The sequence below is a fragment of the Pezoporus flaviventris genome, unplaced genomic scaffold (assembly GCF_033815535.1).
Source record: "Pezoporus flaviventris isolate CSIRO_AGI_PZ_B2104156 unplaced genomic scaffold, CSIRO_AGI_Pfla_v1 ptg000001l, whole genome shotgun sequence".
Taxonomy (NCBI): domain Eukaryota; kingdom Metazoa; phylum Chordata; class Aves; order Psittaciformes; family Psittacidae; genus Pezoporus; species Pezoporus flaviventris.
The window spans coordinates 30,266,308-30,289,904 of NW_026892549.1; the positions used below are offsets into that span (position 1 = coordinate 30,266,308).

Consider the following 23,597-nt stretch of genomic DNA (forward strand, 5'->3'; position numbering starts at 1 on the left):
GCCACAAAGCCTACAGGTCCAGAGAGGCTGGGGCTGCAAAAGACATACCAACATGAATAAGGTACTGCACAAAACTTGTGTTTACAAACCTTTCTCATCTGAAACACTGCTTGAACTGGAGACCACAGCGTCAGTATTAGAGTGTCCTTGAGGTTATGGTTATGGTCAGAATTAGTGTACAGGCAGCCTCAAAACCTACAGGTCTAGAGCCACTGGGCTTGTAAAAAGCATATCAAGACCAGTGAGATGCTGCACCAGCAATGATCCTCACAAATCTTTCTAAGGAGGAAAATGCCTGGTGCTGCATATGAGAGCCTCAGTAGTCCAGTTTCCAAAAGTTTCAGCTTAAGGTTCAAAGAGCCACAAAGCCTACAGATCCAGAGACACTGGGGCTGAAAAAAAGCATACTAAGACAAGTACAACACTGCACCAACATTGCTCCTTACACATTTTACTCTTCAAGAGCACCCAGTGTGCTAGAGATGTGAGCCTCAGTGTTATGGTTTGAAAGAGTTTAGGGTTAAAGTTAGTATTAGGGTTACGGTTAGTGTTAGGGTTCAAAGAGCCACAAATCCTACAGGCCCAGACACACTGCAGCTGCAAAAGACACACCAAGGCGAGTATGGCACTGCACAAACACAGATTCTTGAACACCATTCTTGTGCCCAAAACCTGTGGTTACTGTAAAGCCGTGTCAGTATTATCGAGTGACAGATGTTAGGGTTACAGGTAGATTTAGGATTCAAAGACCCACCAATCCTACAGGTCCAGAAAATACTGTTTCTGCAAAATGCATACCAAGATGAGCATGTGTCGTGGTTGAAACCCAGTTAGGTAACTTGTTCACTCACTCCCAGTGAGTGGTGCCGAGCTGACAACAATCAAGGTCCGTGTCCGTCTCCCCCCCCCCCCCCGCACCGGGGCTCTCTCCTTCCCCGCTCCCGGAGGAACGGGGAGGAGGATTGAGAGAGTGCAACTGCTACGGGTTGAGACAAGAACAGTCCAGCAACAAATCACCACCGCTACTATCAGCTAAAACAATGATAAGGGAAAATAACAAGGGAAGAGAATACGATACCACCGGCCAAGAAAGCGAGTTCCACCCGGAAGCCCCTGTCCTTCCGGGTAACTCCCAGTTACCCCCCCACCCCAGGCATGACGTGCTGTGGTATGGAATACCTCCCTGGCTAGCCCAGGTCAGGCGCCCCGTCTCTGCTTCCTCACAGCTTCCCCTCCTCCCTGGCAGAGCATGAGCCTCACAGAGTCCTTGGTCAGGGTAAACATCACTTAGCAACAACCGAAAACATCGGCTTCACCAACACTGTTCTCAAGCTAGAAGTCAAAACACAGCACTGCACCAGTTAACACAAAGGAAAAAACATGACTGCTACTGCTGAACCCAGGACAGCATGGCACTGCACAAACCCTATACCTTACTCCCATTTCTCCTTTGCAACACTGACTACTGGAGACTACAGCCTCAGTATTACAGTATCATAGAGGTTAGCGTTAAGGCTAGAGTTAGGGGCAAGGGAACATACAAAGTCTGCAGGTCAGAGCCACTGGGGCTGCAAAATCCATGCCAAAACGAGTACAACACTTCACCAGCATTGCTCCTTACACATTTTACTCATCAAGAGCACCTACAGTGCTGGAGACGTCAGCCTCAGAATTATGGTTTCAAAAAGTTTAGGGTTAGGGTTCAGAGAGCTGCAAAGCCTACAGGTCCAGAGACGCTGGCACTGCAAAACACACACCAGGACAAGTAGGGCACTGCACAAACATTGTTTTTTTACACACCTTTCTCATCTGTAATACCGACTACACTGGTGACCACAGCCTCAGTAGTACAGTGTCAGAAAGGCTATGGATATGGTTAGAATTAATGTACAGGGAGACACAAAGCCTATAGGTCTAGAGGCATTTTTGCCGCAAAAGGCATACCAAGACGAGCACTACACTGCACAAACATTAGTCTCTACAGAACTTTCTAATGAGGTACACACATGGTGCTGGAGACATTATCCTCAGTACTATGGTTTGAAAGTGTGTAGGGCTAGAGTTAGGGTTACGCTTCAAACAGTCAGAAAGTCTACAGGTACAGAGAGGCTGGGGCTGCAAAAGACATACCAAGATGAGTATGGTACTGTACAAACCTTTCTCATCTGAAACACGGCCTGGACTGCAGACCACAGCGTCAGTATTACAGTGTGCTATGGCTACGGTTACAGTCAGAATTAGTGTACAGGGAGCCTCAAAGCCTAAAAGTCTAGAGCCATTGGGGCTCTAAGAAGCAAACCAAGACCAGTGAGACACTGCACCAGCAATGGTCCACCCAAAAGTTCCTAATAAGGAACATGCCTGGTGTTGCATATATGAGCCTCAATTTTATGGTTTCCAAAAGTATCGGGTTGGGGTTCAAAGAGCTGCAAAGCCTACAGCTCCAGAGACATTGGTCCTTATGAATGCTTCTGATGAGGAACACCAATGGTGCTGGAGTCGTGACCCTCAGTCTAATGGTTTGAAAGAGTTTAGGGTTAGGGTTAAGATTCAAGGAGCCACAAGTACTACAGGTCCAGAAACACTGTTGATACAAAACGCATACCACAATGAGTATAGCACTGCACAAACCCTGCACCTTACTCCAATTTCTCCTTTGCAACACCAACTGTACTGGAGACTACAGCCTCAATTTTACAGTATCATAGAGGTAAGGGTTAAGGATAGAGTTAGGGGTAAGGGAACACACAAAGCCTGCAGGTCAGAGCCACTGGGGCTGCAAAACACAAGCCTAGGCGAGCACAACAATGCACCAGCATTGGTCCTTACACATCAAGAGTACCCATGGCGCTGGATACGTGAGACTCAGAATTGTGGTTTCAAAAAGTTTAGGGTTCAAGTTAGGGTTAGGTTTCAAAGAGCCGCAAAGCCTACAGGTCCAGAGACGCTGGTACTGCAAAAGGCACACCAGGATGAGTAGGACACTGCTCAAAAATTGTTCTTTACACACCTTTCTCATCTGTAATATCAAGTACACTGGAGACCACAGCCTCAGTAGTACAGTGTCAGAAATACCACAGTTACAGTTAGAATTAATGCACAGGGAGACACAAAACCTACAGGGCTAGAGGCATTTTTTCCACAAAAGGCATACCAAGATGAGTACTACACTGCAACAACACTGGTCTTTACAAAACTTTCTAACGAGGAACACACGTGGTTCTGGAGACATGATCCTCAATATTATGGCTTGAAAGTGTTTAGGGTTATGGTTAGGGTTCCAAGAGCCACAAAGCCTACAGGTCCAGAGAGGCTGGGGCTGCAAAAGACATACCAAGATGAGTACGGCACTGCACAAGCTTTGTGTTTACATACCATTCTCATCTGAAACACATCCTGGACTGGATACCACAGTGTCAGCAGTATAGTGTCATAGAGACTACGGTTACAGTCAGAATTAGTGTACAGGGAGCTTCAAAGCCTACGGGTCTAGAGTCATTGGGGTTGTAAAAAGCAGTGAGATACTGCACTAGCACTGGTCCTCACAAAACTTGCTAATGAGGAACACTCCTGGTGCTGCACACATGAGCTTCAGCATTCTGGTTTCCAAAAGTTTCAGCTTAAAGTTCAAAGAGCCACAAAACCTACAGGTCCAGAGACACTGGGGCTACAAAAAGCATACTAACATGAGTACGACTCTGCACAAACACTGTTCTTTACACAGATCCTCCTTTCTAAGAGGATCACACATGGTGCTGGAGATATGATCTTCACTATTATGGTTTGAAATAGTTTAGAGTTAGGGTTAGGTTACTGTTAGGATCAGTGCTCAGTGAGCCACAAATTCTACAGGTCCTGAGACACTGGGGCTGCAAAAGGTACATCAAGACAAGCACTACAATCCACTAACATTAGTTCTTACAAAACTTTTTCGTGAGGACAGCCATGGTGGTGGAGGCATGAACCTCAGTATTACGGTTTCAAAAATTTTAAGGTTAGGGTTCAAAGAGCCACAAAGCCTACACGTGCAGAGACACTGGGGCTGCAAAAGGCATGCCAAGACAAGTACTGCACTGCACACATTTTGTTCCTTACACAACTTTCTCATCTGGAACAGCAACTGTACTGGATGCAACATCCTCAGTATTACAGCATCATATTGGTTACAGTTACAGTCAGAATTAGTGTTCAGACAGCCACAAAGCCTACACGCCCAGAGATATTTTGGCTGCAAAAGGCATACCAAGACAAGTTCAACACTGCACCAACACAGGTCCATGAGGAACACCCATGGTGGTGGAAACTTGAGCCTCAGTATTGTGCTTTCAAAAAGTTTAGAGTGAGAATAAGGTTTATGGTTCAGGGAGCAACAAAGGCTACATATCCAGAGACAGGTTGGCAGCAAAATGCATACCAAAACAATTACGGCACTGAACCAACATTGGACCTTAAAGGCCTTTTTCATGTGGGACACCCATGCTCCTGAAGACCTCAGCCGTATTTCCACGTGCCATTCAGGATAGGGTTAGGGTTCAGGGAGCCACAAAGCCTACAGGTCTACAGCCATTTGGGCTGCAAAAGTCATACTAAAATGAGTACGGTACTGCACCAATATTGGTCCTTGAACAACTTTCTCACGGTGCTGGAGATGTGAGCCTCAATATAATACATTCAGCCAGTTTAGGGAAAGTGTTAGGGTTCAGAGAGCCACAAAGCCCACAGGTCACAGCCACTGGGGCTGCAAAACACATGCCATGATGAGTATGACAGTGCACCAACATTGGTCCTTACACAGTCTTCTCTTGTAGGACACCGATAGTGCTGCAGACGTGTCAGTATTATGGCATCATAAAGTTTAGGGTAAGGATTCAGACTGCCACAAACCCAACACTGAGGCTGCAAAATTCATACAGAGTACAGCAGTGCATCAGCGTTACTCCTTACACACCTTTCTCATCATCAACACTAACTGAACTGGAGACCACAGCCTCAGTATTATGGTGTTATAGAGTTTAGGGTTACGGTTAGGGTTCAGAGAACGACAAAACCTACAGGTCTAGAGCCATTGGGGTTGCAAAAGTCGCACTAAGATGAGTATGGCACTGCACTAATGATGTGGTTTAAACAAAGTCAGCCATAAATCACGCAGTCACTCTCTCACTCCCCCTCTTTTTAACCTCCCCCTGCTCCCGGAGGGATAGGAAGGAGAATCAAAAGAATGCAACTCCCATGGGTTGAGGTAACAACAGTTTAGTAACTAAGGTATAACACAAATCACTACTGCTACCACCAATAATTATAATGATATAGGAAATAACAAGGGAAGAGAATACAACATCTGCTGATTGATAACTCCCTCCCCCCCGGCCTGACCAAGCACCGACTGATACCTAGTCCAACCCCACAGTAAACTAGCCCTTCTGGGTAAGGCACTGCACACACATTAGTCTTTTCAGAGCTTGCTTGTGTGGGACATCCATGCTGCTGGAGACCTGAGCCTCAGTTCCACGTCACATTTAGGATAAGGTTAAGGTTCAAAGAGCAACAAAACCTACAGGTCCAGAGACATGGTGTTTCAAAATGCATACCAAGATGAGTACAGCACTGCACCGTCTTTAATCTTTACACACCATTCTCATGAGGAACACCCATGCTGCTCACTCATGTGAGAATCAGTATTATGACATCATAACGTTTAGGGTTAGTGTTAGGGTTAGGGTTCAGAGAGCCCCAAAGCCTACAGGTATAGAGACATGGCTACAAAAGGCAAATCAATACGGGTATGGCTGTGGTTCACCATTAGTCCTTATACACCTTTCTTGTCTGGAACACTGTACTGGAGACCAGAGTCTCAGTATTATGGTGTCATAAAGGTTAGGGTTACATTTAGGGTTAGGGTTCAGACAGCCACGAATCCTACAGGTCCAGAGACACTGTGGCTGCAACAGGCATGCCAAGTCGAGTACGGCACTGCATCAATATTGCTCCTTGCACACCTTTCTCATCTGGAACAGTGACTGTACTGGAGACCACAGTGTCTGTATTACTGTCTCATAAATATTATGCTTAAGGTTAGGGTTAGGGTTCAGAGAGCTACAAACCCTGCAAGTTCAAGTATACTGTGGGTGTAAAATTCATGCCAGGTATAGCATAGCAATGCATTAACATTGTGATATATGACTACTCGTTAAAAACAATGAACACTTATCAGAAATTCCATTAAACACACTCTTGTCAGATCTGTCATCATCTCAACCCTACATGCCCCACATTCGGTGCCATTAATAAATATTGTGGTTTAAGCCCAGCCAGCAACTCAGAACCATGTGCTGTTGTATAGAATAGCCCTTTGGCTAGTTTGTGTCCTGTTTCTGCTTCCTCCCAGCTTCCCCTCCTCCCTGACAGAGCATGAGACTGACAAAGTCCTTGATTGGAGTGATCATTATTTAACAAGAACTAAAAACATCAGCACTATCAGCACTGTTCCCAGACTAAAGTCGAAAACACAGCACTGCATCAGCTACTAAGAAGGACAAAAAATGGCTGTTACTTCTGAACCAGGGACACTCACACACATGGCACTCTACAGTCTGTTTTACTGTTATTGCTTATATGACTACATAGCTGCAATGCCTTGGAGAAGACTGTGCCAACGATAGGAAAATAAACTCTACAGTTACACACTAGTAACACCAATGGCTGAAAAAGCCTTATATACAAAGAAATGTCATTTAGTTTTTTTCTCCTCAAACACAGGAGATCAGAATTAAAATGTTCCTGTTACAGGATGGCTGTCTTCAGGGTGGAGAGATACTGACCAAACTACTCTAACTTCTCTCATGCAGATTGATTCTGAGCATTTCCTGTTCCAAGCATCAGCTTTTAATATTGCAAAACAATTTTTGTTTTTCTTTCAGACTCCACTATAGTGGAAATTGAACGGATTTGAGAGATTAAGCCATTAAAAATCTGAATGGAAAGATTTGTATAATGTCAAATACTGATCTAAATAGCATAATTTACATAGCCTAGGCATAAACTAGCTAATGGAGACTAACCACCAGCTGGATAGCAAAAGCTTTTATGAATCAGCTATCGTTATTAACATTTTTGGTGGATCACAAAGGGCTTTGACACCTACAAATGTTTGTGGTTTTGCCCCAGTCCTATAGTGTGAAAAAAATCCCACCCCAGTAACATTATTTTAAAACCCTCTGTTTCAATTTAGGCTTCACTATAGCTGTCCAAATACTGGTTCTGCAACACCTTTAAAATGATTTTCAAAGCTAGTAGTTTTATGTTGGTTTAATAAAATTAATCACTAGAAAACGTTATAAACTCTTTTGATAACAGCTGTGCTGAGAAAGAAACAGGAGAAGTTATGAAGTTACAGAGAAATGGAGGAGAAGAACTGAAGATGAAGTCTTGTCACTTGTGGCTGACAGGTTTATGCAGTAATTAGAAGTAATGTGGCTGTATTAGTGACGGTATGTAAGTTATGGGGAGAGTTCAAGGTTTCTTTCCATAAAGTTCCTGCAGGCCTACCTACAAGAAAATTTAATTTTATACTGAATGACAAACAATACCAGCTGTTTAATTTAAAACTGTCTCATTCCCTTCAACTACCAACCTACAGCTTCACAAGTAATAAAATAAAGAGATGAATGGCTTCTTAATTAAAAAGGAATTTAGGATGAAGCAGATATAATTTCTGCACATGGAAATAAGGAAGACTGTTTGAACCTATCTCACCTGAGACCTGTAAATGGCTTTTGTGATACAAAACTTCTCTGAAAACTCTCAAGCTGCTGTCCCCATATTCCACAAATAAAATTAGGGAGGCAGAACTGGTTTACAGAAAGATGATATAGATGATAATCATTAACAAATAAATTATAGCATACAATGTAGCAATAAACTCATCAATGTGACAGTTCAAAGTTGTGTGTTTTGTTTGAAAAGAAGGGAGAAATTATCTGAGAAATACTTTGGAAATAAATTGCAAAGTCATCGTATAGAAGAAAGACAACTGATTCTTCTTTCACAGCCAATGCCTAAGCTGAGAAGAAACCCCCATACTCTAGGGGATATCCTCAGCTGTAGTAAAATTATATAGCTAGCAGGGCACTGACACAGATCTAACATTATTTTAATTCGCACCCATTAAGAATTTTGAATCCTCAAAACTCAGCCCTCTGTGTCAGTTACTAAGAGGCTTCCCACCAGAGCTCTAGTCAGCATTCACAGCTCCAAATACACATTCTATCATTTAATTCCAAAAACTCTTTCAGTCCACAGGAGACTCTGCAGGATAGGCAGGAATGTGCAGGGCTTTCTTGAGGTCTTCTGAAAGAGCTGTCAGTCAGCTAAGGAAACAGAACTGGCCTAACTGAATGACAAGAGGACCCTGCCTGGACAGATCCAGCACAAAAGATCTCTCCCTGATTGAGAAGGAAGCAGAACCTCATCTGTACAAAGTGCTCCTAGACTCATACAAACATGTCTTAACTTTTGGAGAATCTATGTGTCTGCCTTTTTCTTTCCCAGTTTCTGAGTGCCCAAGGACAGAGATGAGATTTGCAGACAGCAAGGTGAAGATCATGGGGGCTACAAAGAAAGGAGTAGTTCACACACCTGCATATCTCCTCTACCTCTGGACCAGAAGAGCAAGCCTGGGATAGTCCCAGTCCACTCAGGACTTAGTAGAAAACTAAACGGCTTCAGAGTGAGCAACAACTCCACCTCTTTTTATTGGCAACATTTGTTAGTACGGCTACAACAAAGGTTGCATTTGACTACATGGTTTTAAATTGCTATGATTTTTCTTTGGAAAAATAGCACTGTAATGTTTAGCAAGAGCTGCAAGAAAAATATAACTCAATTTTTAAATTAAAGTTGACTTTGCAGATTTCTTCAGTATTTTCCTCATGTACAAATTAAAACAAACCAGAACGCTGCTTGTGTCTTTAAGCAAACTGCTGTGGGGGAGGAAAAGGAAGTTGTATAAACACTCTTTAAATGTTAATTCCAGAGTTTAATAGTAGCTCACTGCAAGCCTATTAAATCCTGACTAAGTGCACCTGACAGACTGACAACAGCATAATGCTAATGCATGCCAGGGAAGAGCAATAATTAGATTCTTTAAAAGCGTGATTTGGAGAAACTGTTAACAGAACAAAAGAAAACGGGGGAGGGAGAAGGAAAAGAATGATAACTTTTTTCCCCCATTATACATTTTTACATCTTATGTAAATCTCTGCAGAACCTGGGAGACTATCGGGGCTGTGCTATGCAAACTTCTGAAATGGGAAAAAAAAAATAAATAAATCCCAAGACTACTATTGGGAAGAAGATGAGAGCTGTTTTGTTTTTACATCTTTATTTTTTGTGTGGACTGTGTGAACAAAGTAAGGTGACACTGAAAGTGTTAGATGTTAGAAAACAACCTGGAAAGAAGGTGATTCACTAGTCTGATATTTCTGCTGACTCCCTAGAACTGTAAACTTACTTAGTGAATAATTTCATGAAGTGTAGTCTTTCTTTTTTTCTTTCCTGCATACATCAACAAACAACACTCATCCAAGCAGAATGGGAGGGAAGCAGATCTGGTTCACGTAAATCAATAAACACGTCATAGCGGGCCATCTCTTCTCTCTGAATGGTTGCATTATATTTCAATGGACATCCAAGTTAAAAGCCAATGTTTTGCTTTACAATACAAGCTGATTTGTTTAGTTCTAAATAATGACCAGATCCCTACTCTGAGATAATGCTCCAGAGGTTTAGAGTACTAAGAACTTTGTGGGGTTAAATTTAACATTTTGAAACTCTATTGAAATATAACATTACATCCAGCCTATTATAATATCAAAAATATGGTAAACTCCAGAAGGAGTCTGAGGTAATCTTCTTATCTTAAATCATAAATTTTACTAAAACTTTTCACTTTTTTTCCAAATTATGAACAGAGAATTTCATGTTATATATCTGTTCTTTCTTTCAGACTGGTCACTGCAGCCTCATCCTTTATACTCTCAGGCTGTTTAAAAACAACTAACAAATAACAAACACATAAAAACTCACACCACTTCTGAGATTCCAAATACAGTAAGACCTCTTGGTGTTAAAACTGTTTAGGTTACAGCCATGCTTTCCCAAAGCAGTGGTCTAACAAATGCATCATCCTATTTTGACAATAAGGGGTGACAGAAATCTGTGGCAGTGAAGGAACTGCAAAAAATTAACAAGCTGAGGCCATACTTAGAAAACTGAGACCAATGAGAACATCACGTCTCTTCCACTTACAGCAAACATTACATTAAGACCCAGAAGTGCATTTATGAAAACTAGATCCACTGTCTTAAACAATGGACTGATTTCAAACTGTAGGAATATTTTTATACATCTGCTTCCTTACCTTTGTAGAATAAGCTTAAACAATATTTAAAATAAAACTAAAGAAATCAGACTTCATAAACATTTCCACTTTTATTAAGCTTGTTCCTAGTTCTTGTACATATCAAAACAATCTGCTACATACAGTACTGTGGTTTTTCAAGTTATCTGTTTTACAGACCACCACTGGTTCCCAGGACCTGAGGTTCAGAAGCAAAATGATAGCAATTAACATCCATTTCTTTGGTAGAACATTTGTGTGCCTGGTGGGAGACCTGTCTCTTAAACGGCTGCCCCAGGAAAGAGGAAAAGTCCAAGAATTAAAGTGCCTCAGTAGCAATAACTACCCAAGCTGTTCCATTGGCTCTGTGCTTGCTCTTTGTTAGAAACGACCTTGCAAAGGTAGAAAAGGCAGCAGGAGACCCTAAGAAATAGAAATTAGCACAGAAACTATTAAAGAGCAAAATCATATTCTAGGAAAAAGGATCCTGAAAGCTCACGAAAAGGTGTCCGTTTTTTCAGTTTCCCTTTCTAACTGATCTTATTTCAGTTTACTGTAGGGTACAAAATTCCACATCAGAATATCAGTTTCTAAATTTATGATTTCTTATATTGATGGATAATACATTTGGAGTTTTATGTGACATGTACTGCATCTTAAAAGACACTTGGTTTTTGTGGATCTGTGTTCCTCTCACTTAGGCTGGCGGTAAAGTATGGCTGAAAGCAGGAACTTAGAGGATGTAGGCTGCCTTTTATTATTATAAAGACATTTCCTCTAAGACTGATCCTTTTATTGTTGGACTCAGTTTGTGTCTTTAATGACACACTGAAAATTGGAAGTGCTTGTTCACAGCTGCCTCTGTCCCTGAGTGGATCCCTTCCATCATTTTGGGTTCCTTGCAGGGGGCTGTGGTAATTTATTTGGTTACGCCAACTTCCTCACTGTGTTACCATTTGTCCACGTTAATGCAGCCACTCTGCAGATCTGTCGCCTCTCTCTCACCTTTTCCAGTTCCCATTTGAGCCATGTGGCAAATTGGCATGTAAGTGAGAGATTTAGCATTGGAGAATCTTAGTGACAGATGATCTTTGACATACCTTGCTTTCTTAACAAAAGTGTGTGCAACTGCCCTCAGGGAAATGAAACACTCTCACTTGGAACAGCCTGAGAAACTTCAAGTGGGGTGTCAAGACTGCCCACTGTTCCTTTTGTTCCTTGCTATTATTCCTCAGCATTATTACCATAATCCTCTCCAGATAGCAGCATTTGGTACCCTATCCAAAGAACCAGCAACCAGCTTCTATTTGTCACAGCTAGAGGGTCTCCTCAGCAGGGGTACCTAATACATCCAAATACTATCTTTGCAGTAAATTACAGATCACCACAGCAGACACAGCCATCCTGCTAGATTTGTGAACACAATTTCTGATCAAGTCAGCAGACTTTCACCCACCATGTGCTGTGCCCTCACACATAGCACCAAGCTGAGAAGTCTCACAATCTCTCATTTTCTATTTTGTTTTCCTATGACACCTGGGAGGACAGCCAGGGAAATATAGCGAAATTACTAGAACAGTACAGGAATAGGACTGAGGATTACTGCAATTGTCCAAAACATGCCTAAGAATAACATGTTATAATTTTCCAAGTGTGAAGAACTTAGAAGGTTTCATCTTCTCTTCCTGTTGGAGAAATCTCACATTCCCTTTTAAATAAGCAGACCCCTTTAAATAAGCTGACTTATAGCCTTTATTTGGAATGAGACAAATTGCTTGCCAGGCTTTCTTATATACACCACATATTTAGTCAACTTTGTACTTTAAAGATCAGAGAAGAATACTGGAAAAAAAAAAACAACAAAACAAACCCATAAACAAAGCAAAACAAAAATCCCACAAAAACCAATCAAAAAAACAGAAAAAAAACAACATAAAAAAACCCAAATGTATTATATTTTCTGGAGACAGCAGATGAGATGGCTGATGAGAACACAGTTTTTGGGAAGATGTCTTCTAGAATCCTTTAATGAGCGCTGCCTTTCTTCTAATATATTTATAATGCTCTGATGCAATTTGCAGACTATACTAAACCAGAGAGAGTTGTGAACATTACTCAGAGTTCAAAAACATGAGTGACAGTCAGAAGCATTAGTGGGCAGAAAATGACAGCATGAGTTTCAATTTTGAAAAATGCACAAAAACACCTCAGGAGACAGAAATAAGTATGCAGCTGGCCACTCACTGAGTGGAAGAAATCTAGTTGATACAATGTAAGAGAAGTATGAGCAACAGATACCCTCATGTTGTTGCAGCAATACTAAAATATAATACAGGCTTAGTCCAGTTGCAGGCTAAAATCACGGTGTCATAGAATCATAGAATCAACCAGATTGAAAAAGACCTTTAAGATCACCCAGTTCAACCGTTCCCCCAGAACTGCCAAGGCCACCACTAACCATGGCACTGAGGGCCTTGTCTACACAGTGTGTGAACACTTCCAGGGATGGTGGCTTCAGCACTGCCCTGGACAGCCTGTTTCAATGCCTGAGCACCCTTTGGGGAAGGAATTGTTCCTCATCTCCATCTAAACCTCCCCTGGTGCAGCTTGAGGCCATTTCCTCTTGTCCTGTCTTGTTCCTTGGGAGCAAAGACCAGCCCCCTCCTGGCTCCATCCTGCTGTCAGGCTGTTGTAGGAAGCCATAAGGTCCCCCTTGAGCCTTCTCTTCTCCAGACTAAAACCCTCCAGGTCCCTCATCTGTTCCCCATCACACTTGTGCTACAGGTCCTGCACCTGCTCCACGGAGACAACACATCACAGAGTGCAGAAATGATAACTGCCTGACCTTTGGACAGTTTTTAGTGTGAGCACGCTATAAAGAATGAATTCAGTGTGGGATATAATAGCTGTAAGATTGAGTTAAAAACACTGAGTTAAGAAAAGGCCAGCAGAACAGATTAGAGCATGGAAGAGCTGATTTATGATGGAAGATTTATAGAATTAAATATTTATTAACTGGCTAGCTGAAAACAGAGACAGAATGGGAAGAGATAATCTGCAGATACATGAAAGGGTATTAACAATGAAAATAGAAGATTAATTATGATTGCCAATGTATGCAATATGCTGGCATGTGGGACTGAGTTCTAGTACAAATTTTAAATACTGAGGCCTGGACTGTTACTCAGTGGGGTAATAAGTGAAATGAATGGTCTTACAGAAAAAGCGCATAGAAAGTCTGTCAACAAGGAATCCTATAGTGACACCAACATAGTTAGCTGCCCTTTGATGATTCTTAGTGAGTTGTGGACACTGTGCTGTGATAAGCCAATTATCATGCTACAATATGGTTCTGCAGATCATACAGGACATACAGATCATACAGTTTGCTTAAATATGATTGTTCACAATAGCCATAATGGGCACCGACGATTCCAGAGTCAGTAGGAAAAAAAAACAACCACAACAATTTGTGTGCTCAGAGATGTGTATAATAAACATTGCTGAAATCACACCAGTTAAAATATTGCATGTTCTAACCTACAGTCCTAGAAACTCTTTCTTTAAGCTGTACGCTAACGATTTTCTGAAACATGAAAAAAACCCTTGGAATTTGCTCTATACGACAGAGTAACCAAATAATCTGAATGTGTGAAAAGTAAATGTATTGGCTGCAACTGAAAAGCATGCTTTCACTGAAAGAGCCACGACTTCTACAGTGGTGAATGAAGTCCTAGTTCCAACCAGAAGAAACTTAAACAGCTTCAACTGTACATATTCATGTGGGGAGTAGGTGGAGAAGTACTGCTGTTACTCACTACTTACAGCAATAAATAATAAACATGCAAGCAGGACCCCAATATTTTCCTTTCTCCGAAAGATGAAGCATAAGGTCAGTGTCTGATTAGCCCACCCATAAACAGAGAAAGTAGCTGTGTACAGTGTTATCTGAAAGCCCTGTGGCAAGATTACTTATGATAGATTACTCTTGATCCCAGCAAACAGTGCAAATATAGTACATGCTTATAACTCCTCTGTTCAAATTTTTATCAACTTATAGAAAAACTAAGACAGCTATTCCATGAAACCTTCATCAGATATGTAATTAAATGTACCAAGGCTGCTCAATATCAACTTTGGAGTCATGTTCACACTTAGTAGTTTTCTGTGATAATCAGATGTACATCCTAAATGTACAAGACACATGGCATTGACTTTCCAAGTTTCAAATGAAAATATGGTCCATTTACACATAGATCTTGGAGAGAATATTCTAAAGGGATTTGATTTATTGAAAGATCTATCCAGAGCCAGTAATATTTGCCTAAGATTTACAAAAAATTCTGGGAGACTTAAACGAAATATCTGAGAAAATCAAGGATTACTGATGTTAGCTTCAGAAAGAGGAGAGGTTTTTTTTATTTCTTATAAGTATTAATAAAAACCTTGTACTACTCCAAAAATTCTCATATTAACAGTTGCAAGTAACAAGTCCTCTTAATGAGGTATAAAGTACTTCTGATTAGCTTGCTCACCGTATATGGGATAAATAATGTCCCAGGTTGTAATTTCCATTTTTTAAAGGCTTCCCATAGACATACTCCTTGGCCATCTGTTCTCTGGACCCAATGTAAATGCATGTCTATACCATGCCCTTATGTGCTGGGGTAAGGCAGACAGCTATCCTTAGCTTCATGCCATGACGCCTCCCAAGAGAGGTATTTGTCAAAGAATTAATGACTGAGAAGAACTGCCACAGAAAGCTATAAAATAATGAATAATACAGAGAAAGTAAGTGGGAAATTAATTTACTATTTCTCATTATACAAGATACATAGGCAAATCAGGGTTGTTATGAGGCAGCTGGCTAAAACAAGCAAAAGTACAAAATAAGAATATTTTGAAGCTCCCTATTCAGACAGTACCAGGACTCAAAATAGAAGGAGAGGAATTAATGCAAAACATGCCTAACACTACTCAGAAAAACAATGATTCACATGCAGGCTCTGATTTGAGATGTCCCAAAACTACTTCCCAGAAGCGACAAAGATACACCAAATAGTTTTTTCTATATGTATAACATTGCTTACCTTCACAGGTTATCACAAGCAGGACGCTGAGCTAGGAGAACTTTTAATCAAATCCAGTATCTCAGTTTGTTTGGTTGCTTTTTTTGGTTTGTTTAAAATTTCATACTTCAAAATGAAGTATATTGATTTAGAAATACTTGGTTTAAAGAAAACTTCATCATCATTCCATTACCATGCAACAAATCCCACCTCTCTCCTGGGAGTTATAATTTTTTTACTGTACAAATACAAAACGTCCAAGTAACAAACAGAACCACTGTATTCAACCTATTTTTGAGCAGCTATACTAACAGTACTTAACTGATGTCCTCCCCTTCACAAGTATAACACCAGGGAACTTACTTAGTCACACAGGACCACATTAACTACATCTTCCACACCTGAATTCACATCTGAATCCAATTCAGATCTACATTGCTATTTCCAGAACTTCTCTATCTCTTGTTGCTTCCTTATAGATTTTTACTCTGTCTGCCTGTCCTGGGTTCAGCAGTAGCAGTCATTTTTCTCCTTCTTAGTAGCTGATGCAGTGCTGTGGTTTTGACTTTCAGCCCGGGAATAACACTGACAACACCGGTGTTTTTAGTTGTTGCTCAGTAATGTTTACTCTGACCAAGGACTTTCTGAGTCTCATGCTCTGCCAGGAAGGAGGGGAAGCTGAGAGGAAGCAGAGACAGGACACCTGACCCAAACTAACCAAAGAGGTATTCCATACCACAGCAAGTCATGCCCAGAATGTAAACTGGTGGCAGTTACCCAGAAGGGCTAGATCGCTGCTCAGGTCAGGCTGGGTATCAGTCAGCAGGTGGTGAGTGGTTGTATTCTCTTCCCTTGTTATTTTCCTTATCATTATTATTATTGGTGGTAGCAGTAGTGGCTTGTGTTATACCTTAGTTACTGGGCTGTTCTTATCTCAGCCTGTGGGAGTTACATTCTTTTGATTCTCCCTCTCACCCCTCCAGGTGCAGGGGGTGGGGGAGTGAGCGAGTAGTTCTGAGTTACCGGTTGGGCTTAAACCACAACAGTTCTTTGTAGCACCCAATGTGGGGCACAAAGTGTTGAGATAATGACAGATCTGACCAGAGTGTGCCTATATGTGATAAGCATTCATTGATTTAGATTAATAGTCACTCATCCCAATGCTGATTTATTGGCTCTCAAAGTTGTTGATCTTGGAGTTTCAGCATGTTGTATCTTACTTACAGGTGTTATTTGCTGTTTTAGTGTTTATTGGTTGGGGGGCATGGGTGAGGGTTATTGTTTCACTGTACTTCATGGCAATGACTTCTAATACAATAGATTCATTGATCATGAACCTGGGCTGGTATGTGTTCCCAGTGTGGTCATCGCTGCTATACTTTGGGAGGTATATAATGGAAGTGTTTAGAAATTACACATCTTTTTTTCCTTCCTCAGGTGTTCAGCCTATGAAGGAGATATTCCCTCGCACCCTCTGCTCCCCCACCAGAATATTTACAGTGGGAGTAGATTCTGGAGGATTTAAAGATCCTGAATATCCTTTCAATGCCCTTGAAAGCACCCTGCTCCTCTTGCTGGGAACTAGCTTGTTGCTGCATATGCTCTCTATGTTTTGCCCATGGCGTAACCGCCCTGAGAACACCCGATCTTGTCCAATAGTGGAAGCTAAGCAGGGTCTGGTTTGAGTGTTGTCTAGGATTAGGCGACGATATAGGATGACCACCTAGAGATTTTCCCCGAGGATGGACAGTCATGAGTGGCAGGGTGTGTGGGACAGTACGGGCAAGTATCTAGTCCAGTGGGTCCCTCCAGTACTTTGGAAGCATCGGAGATGGAAGGCAGCTGTATGGACTCCTCGATGACAAGTTGCAGAAACTGCTGACGGAGAGGGTGAATTGAGTCAGTTTGCCGAGGTGAAAGCCATCCAGCTGGCCCTGGACATTGCTAAACAAGAAAAGTGGCCAGTACTTTACCTCTATACTGACTCATGGATGGTGGCAAATGCCCTGTAGGTGTGGTTGCAGCAATGGAAGCAGAGCAACTGGCAACGCAGAGGTAAACCCATCTGGGCTGCTGCGCTGTGGCAAGATATTGCTGCCCAGATGCAGAACCTGGTGATGAAGGTACGCTATGTAAATGCTCATGTACCCAAGAGTTAGGCCACTGAGGAACACCAGAACAACCAACAAGTGGATAAAGTGGCTAAGATTGAAGTGGCTCAGATGGGCTTAGATTGGCAACATAAGGGTGAATTATTTTTGGCCCAGTGGGCCCATGACACTTCAGGCCATCAGGGCAGAGATGCAACATATAGATGGGCCCGTGATCGAGGGGTGGACTTAACAATGGACACTATTGCCCAGGTTATTCATGAGTGTGAAACATGTGCTGCAATTAAACAAGCCAAGCGGTTAAAGCCTCTTTGGTATGGAGGATGATGGTTGAAGTATAAATAGGGGGAGGCCTGGCAGATTGACTATATCACACTGCCACCAACCTGCCAAGGCAAGCGCCATGTGCTTACCATGGTGGAAGCAACCACCGGGTGGCTGGAAACATACGCTGTGCCCCATGCCACTGCCCGGAACACCATCCTGGGCCTTGAGAAACAGATTTTGTGGCGACACGGCACCCCAGAGAGAATTGAGTCAGACAATGGGACTCATTTCCGGAATAACCTTATAGATATTTGGGCCAAAGAGCATGGCACTGAGTGGGTATATCACATCCCCTACCATGCACCAGCCTCTGGGAAAATCGAACGGTACAATGGGCTGTTAAAAACTACACTGAGAGCAATGGGTGGGGGAACTTTCAAGCATTGGGATACACCCTTGCCAAAGGCCACCTGGTTGGTCAACACCAGAGGATCTGCCAACAGGCCTGGCCCAGCCCAGTCAGAACTTTTACATACTGTAGAGGGGGACAAAGTTCCCATGGTGCATATGAAGAATTTGCTGGGGAAGACAGTCTGGGTTATTCCTGCCTCAGGTAAAGGCGAACCCACTCATGGGACTGCTTTTGCTCAGGGACCTGGATATACTTGGTGGGTAATGCGGGAAGATGGGGAAGTCCGATGTATACCTCAAGGGGATTTGATTTTAGGGGAAAACAGCCAATGAACTTAATTGTATGCTGTTGCCAGCTGTGTAATACTTTTATAGCCCATCAACTAGATGTCTCCAGGTCACTAGCGACTAGCCCTGACTTCCTTCCAACCCTCATCCCAACAGAGAATGATTAAAACAGACGAGCTCAGCAGTGACCAGACGAGTTCTGCGGTGTCATCAGCAGGCAACAATCCAACACTGCACAGAGTTTCTCCTGCTCTGAAAGACTGTTACAAGAAATGGAGTTCTACATCATGGACTGTAAGAGCTCAGCAGCTTTATAGGTGTTGCTCCATGCACTAAGGAATGATATCTCTCTCTTTGTGTGTGTGTGTATGCATATATATGTATGAGACAAGAGTGATAGTATATATACACCTCCAGGTGCAGGGGCGGGGAAGAAGAACGAGGGGAGTGAGAGAGCAGCTGCGTGGTTCTGAGTTACCAGCTGGGCTTAAACCACGACACTGCCTAATTGTCTTTTGATGAATCACCTTTCTCTTTTCTTATTGTTCTCTGAACCCTTTCCACAATTAAGAATGTCTTTTGTTTACACTGAACATCTTGAAATCATCACTTTCTCAAGTTTAGTCATCTCCTCCCTTATGCTTTCAGCCTGTTGTTCCTCTACTTTAAACAAATTTGGCCACTAGATACCTCAGTCTACTGAGTATAAGTGCAAAGACTATTATATCAACAGAAAGTGTCATCATAAATCTAACTGTCCCTTGACAAAAAAAAACAACTGGTGGGGATGGGAGGGGAAGCTGAAAATACCTTATGTTTTTTAGTGATACACAAATGAATCCAAAGGATACCCTAATGTAATATATGAACTTGAATCTGCAGTCAGGAATTATTTCTGAAAGATAAAATTACCATATATAGTGCATTACTAAGAGACTAAAATGTACTAAAATGATAACTGTCCTGGGTTCAGCAGTAGCAGTCATTTTTCTCCTTCTTAGTAGCTGATGCAGTGCTGTGATTTTGACTTTCAGCCTGGGAACAACGCTCATAACACCAATGGTTTTAGTTGCTGCTCAGTAATGTTTACTCTAAACAAGGACTTTCTGAGTCTCATGCTCTGCCAGGGAGGAGGGGAAGCTGGGAGGAAGCAGAGACAGGACACCTGACCCAAACTAGCCAAAAAGGTATTCCATACCACAGTACACCATGCCCAGGATGTAAACTGAGAGTTACCCAGAAAGGCTAGTTCACTGCTGGGTGGGGCTGGGTATCGGTCGGCGGGTGGTGAGCAGTTGTATTCTCTTCCCTTGTTATTTCCCTTATCATTATTATTATTGGTGGTAGCAGCAGTGGTTTGTGTTATACCTTAGTTACTGGACTGTTCTTATTTCAACCCATGGGAGTTACATTCTTTTGATTGTCCTCCCCATCCTTCCGGGAGTGGGGGGAGTGAGCTAACAGTTGCGTGGTTTTCGGGGTTGCCAGCTGGGCTTAAACCACAACACAACACAATCATAATTTTAAAACAAAGGTCATACTTAGTTTCTTGCCTACCACTAAAAAAATGCATCTTGCTTCATATATGGACCAGTAAGAAAAAACTCCAAACTATGTGTTCCCATTAGCTGCAGAGGCTGCTAGGTTAGCACTGTCAAACAAGAAATAAAGATGTTAGTATTTCTAGACAACCACTTTCCTTTTCAACCCTACTGATGACTCAAGCTGTAAGAGCAAAGAGAAAAATTTCCTGCCATGTTTTAGGAAGCTCTTCAGTTTTTGTTGAGATAATTATTTTTTTTAATGTAAAAAAAAAAAAAAAAAGACTCATGGTCACACCCAGCTTTGGTTCATACTGATAAGGAGGTTACACAAAGGTTTCTGTGCTATAACAATTTTATTACAGTATTAAATTGATGCAATATCAATTAAAAATACTGATCTCAAAAGTAAGTTTAATCAGGTTTTAAAATATATTTTTCTTAGATACATTTTTCTTAAAACATATATATTGATACTTTTAAACATATTTATTCTCTATCTACCTATTTTATTTCCTATTAATTAGCTGATAGCAAGCTACTAGTTTTCTCCTAGTAGCTTCTATTAGTAGATAGGGAAGCATGATGAATTCATAGATAAACAGAAATCCTAACTCTCTCTTAGGTAATCACCCTAGGGAGGGAGAAACCAAGTACTCAAGAGCTGAGAAATGTGAAAATACCATTATAGTAATTGTAGTAATTATCTTAACTCATCCCTGAATTAGGAAAAATTGCTACTGGTATTATATATTGTATAGTAATTTAAGCAGCGGTAAATATATCAAGTAAACACATGGTCATGTCAGGAAGACAATGTTATACACACTGTATTATCTGAAAATATGTAAGTGCAGATATTTTGGTATGTAGCATGACACAACGAGAGCCTGTATTTACATCCTCAATGCTTAAAGCTTACTTAGTATCTGTGAACAAATGGAAAATATTCATATTTAAAACTCTTGATTCATTTCCTAATTTTTCTATAGCATTCATTCAGAGAAATATCTAAAGGAAAATCAATTATGTATTTAACACAGAGCTGTAAAAAACTTCTTTATGCATTGCTGAAAATTGGCTACAGTTATCCTTTTCGCTACAGTCTCTATCAGCACAGACGTACCTGAAAAAGGTGCCTTAGGTCACTTAAAACTTTTTACCCTCCCATCCTTCCACATTTACATATATAAATAACTACAGATGTTTAAAAAATGCACTAACACTCCCTCTCTCCCACATGGACACAAAAGTCATTACTTAGGTAGCTGAAATGCTAATGTAGTCCAAGTACTCTTTAAAACAAATAGATTGAGCAATGGGTTCCAAGTCAAGTAGCACAGCCTGACTCAATCAAGTCCATGATGAGGTGAAAAGACAGAATGCATTTTTAAATTTTCCAATAATGTGTCTATCTTGCTCACTGGAGAGGATTTCTCTCTATTATTAAAAATATGATTTGGAAATAAAATGTTAATTTAACAACTCAGCATGTTAATAACATAGTTTTTTTCTACTGAATGCATGATTCGAAATTTTTGATATAAAAAGCAAGAAAAGTTACATGAACTCCTCCAATAATTCAGCATATAGAAGAGAAGCCTGACAAGGAGCAATGGCTATAAACTAAACCACAAGAAGTTTCACCTCAGCATGAGGAAGAAGTTTACATTGAGGGTGGCAGAGCACTGGAACAGGCTGCCCAGGGGGGCTGTGGAGTCTCCCTCTCTGGAGACATTCAAAACCTGCCTGGACACGTTCCTGTGTAGCCTGCTGTAGGTGGCCCTACCTTGGCAGAGGGGTTGGACCAGATGAACTCCAGGGGTCCCTTCTAACCCAAACCATTCTGTGATTCTGTGATTTCTGTGAACTGTTAAGAGACAGGACTTCCTTCTACCAGCTCTTAGAAAAGTCAGTCCACAACAGCAACTTTCCTTCTGCTCTTTGGGTTCTTTCTACTCTTTCAGCAAAAGACTGATGGATCAGAGAGAGAAAAGGGATCAGCACAAATGCAGCAAATGCCTCACCAAGTTTGACAAATTCTGTATTTCAGACATTTATAATGGGCACAGAAAATGCTCGAAATCTTTGAAAAATGGAAAGACAGAATATTGGATAAAATATCTTGAAAGTTTGTGTAAAACCACACTCTAGATCAATGTTAGACAATCATTACAGCCTTTACAATACTTGTTTAAGAAATAATAGACAAATATTTTTCAGAAACCCTATTATTGTAGAATCAGAATGGTTAGGGTTGAAAAGGACCTAGTTCCAACTCCCCTGCCATGGCCGGGATGCATCACCCTAGACCATGTTGCCCAAGGCTCTGTCCAACCTAGCCTTGAACACTGTCAGGGATGGAGCATTTACCACTTCTTTGGGCAACCTGTTCCAGTGCCTTACCGCCCTCACAGTATTTCTTTTGCTGTTTGGAGCAACCTAGTCGGAAGTAGGAACAAAACCAAATGACTGATAAGATCAATTTCACTAGATGTTCTGATAGGAGGTATATTCTAGATGAACAGTTGAATAACTTACCATCTAGTCATTGCTCAGATTAACTTGTACAAGATCAATTTGTTTGGTTTTTTCATCTGCATAGATAAAAAAAAGCAGGGAGTGGGGAAGATAAAAGGATCTGAGTTGCCTCCACTCAAATGCAGCTCACATTCCAGAATAATGACCAAAACAGAAGATGAAAGAAGAAGATTTACATGGGGCTTATGAAAAAATTAGGCTTTGTGCTTGTGCTTTGTCTTTCTCTTTTTTCCCAGACTCATTTTCACATTGAGATTGGATTAATTTGGTGTAGACTGACTCATTCAGAACAGGTTAGGGGCTCACCTACTAGATAGCAGTTTAGCTGAGAAAGACCTGGGAGTATTGATGACAAGTAGACTATGAGCTGGCAGTGCGGCCTGGCAGCCAGGAGAGCCAACAGTATCTTGAGGTGCATCAGGAGGCATGTGGCCATCAGGTCAAGGGACTCGACGCTGGTGAGGCCACATCTGAGTGGTGTGTCCAGTTCTGGGCTCCTCAGTACAAGAAAGACAAAGAGCTACTGGAGAGGGTGCAGCAGAGGGCCACATGGATGATCAGGGGTCTGGAGCATCTCTCATGTGAGGAGAGACTGGGGGAGCTGGGCCTGTTTAGTCTAGAGAAGAGAAGACTGAGAGGGGATCTCATTAATGCATATCAATATCTCAAAGGTGGGTGCTGAGAGGCTGGTGTCAGACTCTTTCCAGTGGTGCTCAGTGACAGGATGAGGAGCGATAGACATAAACTAAAACACAAGAAGTTTCACCTCAACATGACTATGTTGAAGTTGGCAGAGCACTGGAACAGGCTACCCAGGGAAGTTGTGGAGTCTCCCTCTCTGGTGACATTCCAAACCTGCCTGAACATGTCTCTGTGTAACCTGTTCTAGGTGACCCTAACTTGGTAGAGGATTAGACTAGATGATCTCCAGAGATTCCTTCCAACCCTAATGATTCTTGTGATTCAAGCAAGA

The 23,597-nt window shown here is 41.6% G+C and overlaps 1 protein-coding gene across 1 annotated transcript in view; it reads right to left on the bottom strand.

Annotated features, from left to right (window-relative positions):
- PRXL2A (peroxiredoxin like 2A) overlaps positions 1-23,597 on the bottom strand; it is a 408,735-nt gene that overhangs the window by 253,296 nt on the left and 131,842 nt on the right. The window lies entirely within an intron of this gene.